The sequence below is a fragment of the Bos mutus genome, chromosome 13 (assembly GCF_027580195.1).
Source record: "Bos mutus isolate GX-2022 chromosome 13, NWIPB_WYAK_1.1, whole genome shotgun sequence".
Lineage (NCBI taxonomy): Eukaryota > Metazoa > Chordata > Mammalia > Artiodactyla > Bovidae > Bos > Bos mutus.
Window position 1 is genome coordinate 28,921,626 of NC_091629.1, and position 6,287 is coordinate 28,927,912.

A 6,287-nucleotide genomic window follows, 5' to 3' on the forward strand; every position below is an offset into this window, starting at 1 on the left:
AACAGAGATGTTGATTTGTGTTGTGCTGTGTGTGGTTCCTCTCCTTTCATGTATTTGGACCCATTATTCACAGAACCATCACTCTCCATGACCAGGTGGGTAGAGGTGGTAAAATTAATAGGAAAGAGTAATCGATCAGTCATAGAGAATAAAGGGAAGTGAGAAATTAAGACTAGCCTGTAAGTTTGGAGTTTGAACGACTAGAGTGATAGACGGGTAAGTAGAACCAGAGAAGCACTGCTCTTCTCTTTATTTATTTACGTTTATTTATTTGCTCGAGAGTTCCTCTTTTGTCCAAACTAAACCTGTGCAATATATTAACCCAGCAGAGATTCACAAGCCTGGAGCTCATAAGAGAAGTCATAACTAGAAATTCCAACAGCAATTCCCTTGCAGAATGACAATTTTCAGAGCCATACATCTGAATGAGGTAACCTGGGAGGGAAAACTGCTAGAGAGAAAAAGGGAATCAGGAATCTATCTTCCCGAATATCAGCTTTGAGAAGATGAGAAAGAGCCAGCAAGATAGACTAAGAAGAAGAGGCCAATAAAGGAGAAGAAAAATTTGGAAATAATCATGGAAATATATGGTAAACTGTGTCAAAGACTACTGAAAGTTCAAATAAAATAATTCCAGAGAAGCAAACATTGGATTTTGCAATGTACAGAATGTTGTTGACCTTGAGAAAGCAGTTCCCTGTGGAATCATAGAAACAGAAGCCTCCAGCATGGTTAAGTGCTCAACTTAAGATGTGGAAAAGAAGGTGAAGTCATGATATTTCTATTTATCCATCATCCACTTATTTATCCGTCCATCTATCCATCCATCTATCCACCCACCCACTCATCTATCTACTTACCCATCCATCCATCATCCATCCATCTATCCATTCACCCACTTATACAATCACCTACCTGTCCATCCATCATCCATCCAACCATCCACCCACCTACCCAACCACCTACCCACCCATCCATCATCCATCCATTGCTTATTCACCCATGCCTCAGGAGAAAGCACTGGATTAGAGAGAGAATGATGCCTAGTGTCCTAATAGGCAAGAGCTATTTGAAGTAATGGTTCCATGCCCAAGTGGTATGTCTGATAAGGACAAAATTTTCAAGGAAACGATTAGGCTGCATATAATGACACAGAAGATACTCAAGTCCATGAGTGTAGGTAGGACCAGTGAGGAAAAGACTTACTGGGAAGAAGGGAGAGATCCATGAGAAGAGGCCTAGTGGCCAAGGATAGAAGCAGAGAAATAAAAGAAGCCAAGGGGTAAAGATAAGCTTTCATCAGAGAGCTAATTCAGGACCCAGACCAAAAAACTGCAAGAGTCCAAGAGGTTATTTAGGCAAATTCAAGCCAAGGTGCAGGAGGCAAGAAGTGATCCTCCACTATGACTTGTTACTGAGAAAGAACCATCACCTGCCCCAGGACACAGCTGGGAGCCCTTCCACAGGCCATGCCAGCATCACCTAGGTGAGCTGGGTTGAGGGTGGGAGGGGGGAACGTGGCGGGGGTTGCAGAGGGAATGGTGGGGTGGCAGAAGAGCTTCTGGGGCTTCCAGCAGCCTGACAACCCCTCCAGAAGGCAGACCCACCTTCCTTCTGATAAAGAAGAAGCTGTTCTCCTCCTGGAAGATCATAAAGCCATGAGACGGAAAGCACCTGGAAACTGACGTCAGGTGTTACACTGGTGTTCCTCCAACAGAGGCTAAGGAAGTAAAGCAAAGAAGAATCAGGTGTGGGAAGCAGGGAACAAAATACCTTGTGATACACTTCAGGCCATTCAAGTGTCCATGAATAACTTTCATTCCTCATGAGAGTTCTACTTTCACAGGGGTTGGGAAAGAATGATTGGATTTGGTGCCATGAAGAATCATCTAGTAATAGGTACCTTACCCACGAGGGGCTTTCCCACTGGCTCTGGAACCCAGGAGAACTCCGTCCTCCTCATCCTGACAGGAGCTCCCAGGATCACAGCCCAATGTTTGCGGGACATAAGCGGCCAGTTGGCTGGTCTACTGGCCCAAAGCCCATCACAGAAGACCCTCGTCCCAACCGTCCAGGCCAGCCCACCACCCCAGCCCACAGGCAACCCTCTCACCCCTCCATCCAGCGGCTCAGAGACATCCTCTCTCCAAGCTTTCCCTCCGGGGTGCATGGCATAGTGAGCTTCTGACATTTAGGGCTTGGGAAACCAATGTTGATGGTTTCAAGATTCAAAACTTTCATCTGTGTTTACCTATGTCCCTACTATTCTTATTTCCTCAACAGGAACCCATGAATACAGGCAGCCTCAGTCTTTCGTGAGGAAGAATGGGGACACAAAGGAACAAATCACTAGTTTGTGTCTTGAAAGATATTATACTGCCACGTAACATACCCCAACTTCGGCATCCCTGCAGCTACAAGTGGTGCTGCCTTCCCTTCACATGATAACCAGCTTGGTTCCTGGATCTCCTCACGTGACTTAGCCTCAGCCACACCCACCATTTCCTATCACCCCCACGAACAGAACCTGCTCACCTCCAATCTCACTCTGCCACACTGTGTCTCCTTTAAAATTTTTAAATAGTGGTCCTTAGAAATTTCTCTGGAAAAATACCATTTTTTTCAAATAAAACATCCCCCAAAAGGTTGGCTAAATAAACACAAACAACTGAAAAGTCACTCAATTATATAGGTCAGTAAGCAAATTGCAACTGGAAAAAAAAAAAAAATTCAATGAGAAGGTTTCCTGATCAAAAACATGTTATTATTCAAAAGGGAGTCCTTTTTCTAAATCAGCCTTGCTTTATAAAGGAACTCCGATGATACAAGGGAAAAGTGTGCTCATTAACAGAACCCAAATCAAGGCCAATGTAATTATTCAGGTACCAACTCTGTCTGAACACCCATCACTGCCTCGATAAGCATCTGTTAACCAATGGAAAGACTTGCAGTGAAATTACTTTTAGCTGCAGAAATTTGTGACTTTAATAACTAGATAAGAAAGATTAAATTTAATTAATTTTAGCATAAAATGGAAGGACCATGTCCTGATTCCCTTAGATACTAAGGCAGCCATTTTCCAAGATAATTGATTAAGACTACCATATGCAGCTTTCTATGTTTTTCTCAACACATAACATTCCTGTCTGTCTTTCCGACTACCTGACTAGCCCTCAGTAATGGCTTAAATATATTCTGATAAAAATTACCTGATATTACTATAAATAAATATATTTGTGGGCCAAAAACTCTGACATGAGTTTTTTTTTTTTTAATAATGGCTACATTTTAGAAGCTGAGAATTAAATGATAAATGAGATTCAAAATTCACATCATAATTACAAGGGTTTTTTTTTCTATTTCAACTTAGATCTTTACTAAAATAATACAGAATGTATTTCGTATTGAAGTATAGTTGATTTATAACATTATGTTAACTTCAGCTATACAGCATTTTTGAAGATTATACTCCCTTATAGGTGATTTTTTTTTTTCCAAAAAGCAAAACACGGCCTTTACACTGTATTAGTTATTATAAGTAATCTAGAAATGCTTTAAAGCATACGGGAGGATGGAGGGAGATAATATGCAAACATTATGCCATTTTATATGAGCATTTAGGAATTTGGGGTCCTGGAACCAAATATCCTCAGATACCAAGGGATGACTGTACAATCAATCCCTCAAAGTTCCATTTAAATCTCTTCTCCATTATCACCCCACCAAAGGGCCCCCAGTGCAGATTTTCAAGTTTTCTTCCAGACATTGATTCCCACCGGCCCACCCCGCCACCCGAGACATCATGGCTTCTGACCTGGGATGAGGTCCTGCGTTTAGCCAAACACAATTCAAAGTGATCTTCGACTGCCATGAAGAGGTTCTGGAATGCCACAGCTGCCCAGTTGAGGAAGCGCTCCAGGAGGAGTTGCTTGTTGGGCTACAGCAGCAGGAGACACAGTACTCGTAGGCGCTACAGCAGCCATTGCACAAGCAGCATTCACGGCAGTACTGATTACGGAGAAGGAAATGGCAACCCACTCCGGTGTTCTTGCCTGGAGAATCCCAGGGACGGAGGAGCCTGGTATGCTGCTGTCTATGGGGTAGCACAGAGTCAGACAAAACTGAAGTGACTTAGCAGCAGCAGCAGCAGCAGCATAGTACAAGATAATGTCTATGGTTCCCTGTGCTGTACAGTCAATCCTTATTGCTTACCTATTTTATACACAGTAGTTTGTACCTGTTAATTCCATACTCTTAACTTGCCCAGTCCCCTTCCCTCTTCTCTTTAGTAAGCACAAGTTTGTTTTGTATATCTGTGAGTCATACAGAACATATTTAGTCAATGCTATTTGATTTCTTAGAACTCTAGCAACTGGAAATTTTTTTTAGCAGAATAAGATTTTCCTGTGTTTGAGAAAGCCACAGACATCATACGTGTCTGCAACTGCAAAAGGCATGATTATGCTGATTGCTTTACTAGTATTTTGTTTCCATGGATTTTCTTTCTTTTTTTTTTTTTTTTTATTTATTTATTGAAGGAGTAATTAGGACTCCTGTATATCAGACAGTTCTCTCCATGGGTTTGGCTTTGTTTTATTTCTGTTTTGTTTTGCGTTGCTTTTCATAAAGAAGAAAGTAAATGAAACTTTTAAGACAGAGTTTTCTTCCTTTCACTGAAATAGAACATGCTGGTACTGAACTTTTGGAAATTTCCCTTCATGATCTATTACGCAATAAGCCACCAAGAGTGAAAGTTCCAGGACACTCTGCAGACGTAGTCCCTGGGACTCGGCGCTCCTGGGCAGCTTGGAGCAAGGCCTTGTGACTCACACTGTGCCCAGAGGAAGGGGTTTCCTGATCCCTGATTTCTCTCTCTTTTTCTTAGTATAACTTGAGCTTTAAGTAAACCACATTTCCAAACTGTATAAAATCAGCAGGTGCATAATAAAGGTCTCATTTGAAAGAGACGTTTAGTCATTTGGGAAGACTGGTTAACCTTAACACCACTACCTATTTCCAACCCCTTCTCTGCCAATATCACAGAGTCCGTGATTCACAACTGAGCAAAGCTACACCTGAAACTGGTGACAAATACCAAACATATCGTCTAGTCTTTCTTTAAAAAAAAAAAAAGAAAATTCAAATTAGGTTAAAAAAATAAAAAAGTTTATCTTTTCCATTGTAACTTAATGGCCCTCTATATCCTAGGATGAAAAAGCATCTAATGAAGAGATCATTTGGATTTTCTTTGATCAGTTATTTCAGACTGGTTCAAATTAGTTTATTTGCATTAATTTTTCTAAGACAAAGCAGACTCTAATGACTGGATTACAGCCTAATTAGACCTACCCCTCGTCTCCCCCTGAGGGTGACATGGGTGGTGGGTCCCTGAGTCACAGCCAGGCCCAATTTCTCCAGGACGGCTTCCTCACTGACTTTTTATTTTACTTCTAGGTAACAAATATTCAGGGCCTTCCCTGGTAGCTCAGACAGTAAAGAATCCACCCGTCAATGCAGGAGACCCAGGTTCAATCCCTAGGTCAGGAAGATCCCTGGAGAAGGGAATGGCAACCCATTCCTGTATTCTTGCCTGGAGAATCCCATGGACAGAGGAGACTGGTGGGTTACCGTCCACATGGTTGCAAAGAATCAGACACGACTGAGTAACTACACTTTCATTTTCAACAAATATTCATCTGGGGAGGTGCAGTGCTTTTGTGTGTGCTCATCTGCAATTTGTAATATATTCCACCAGGAGCAAAAACAGTCATTTACTGAAATGAGGCCTGGCATGAAGTCTGCGTAACCCACAGAAGCAGCCGTGGGTTTGATGTGACCAGCGCACTTTTACCGTCACCCTGCGGGAGGCGCTGTGGGGGCTCGTGAGCACGTGAGGGAACAGAAGCTTGGTCCCGCTGTGTGGCAGATCCCAGAGGGTAGAAAGGGACTGTTTGTGTTTAAATTGTTACCAAAAAAAAAAAAAAACACTGTCATTAAAACACTGATAATGCCGTCTTGTGATTACCCAGGGAAAACAGTGCTAAAATCGAGAGCAGCCATATTCTTCCATCACAAACTTAAAACTTTCAAAGTCATAGCCATCATCAATTGTCGAATACTTATTGACCAAAAAAAATTTTTTTAATCTTCAATTTACCGTTTGTATTCTTCTTCCACAGCTGAACAGACGACAGAAGATGTGGAATCCTAGATGGATGATAATAAAACCATCTCGGGATCAAAGTCATATTAAATAAGTCCAGAGGAAAGATGTGCACACATAAATG

The 6,287-nt window shown here is 41.9% G+C and overlaps 1 long non-coding RNA gene across 2 annotated transcripts in view; it reads right to left on the minus strand.

Moving 5' to 3' along the window:
• Window positions 1–4,147, minus strand: part of LOC138990410 (uncharacterized) — a 42,814-nt gene extending 38,667 nt beyond the window's left edge. The window contains exons 1-2 of one of the 2 annotated variants that reach the window (XR_011466500.1): window positions 3,815–4,147; window positions 1,608–1,720 (exon numbers count right to left, since the gene is read on the minus strand). This is a non-coding gene — a long non-coding RNA (uncharacterized lncRNA). The remainder of the gene's footprint in view (window positions 1–1,607; window positions 1,721–3,814) is intronic. The other variant, XR_011466499.1, reaches the window with a different exon arrangement.
• Window positions 4,148–6,287: the final 2,140 nt, after the last annotated feature.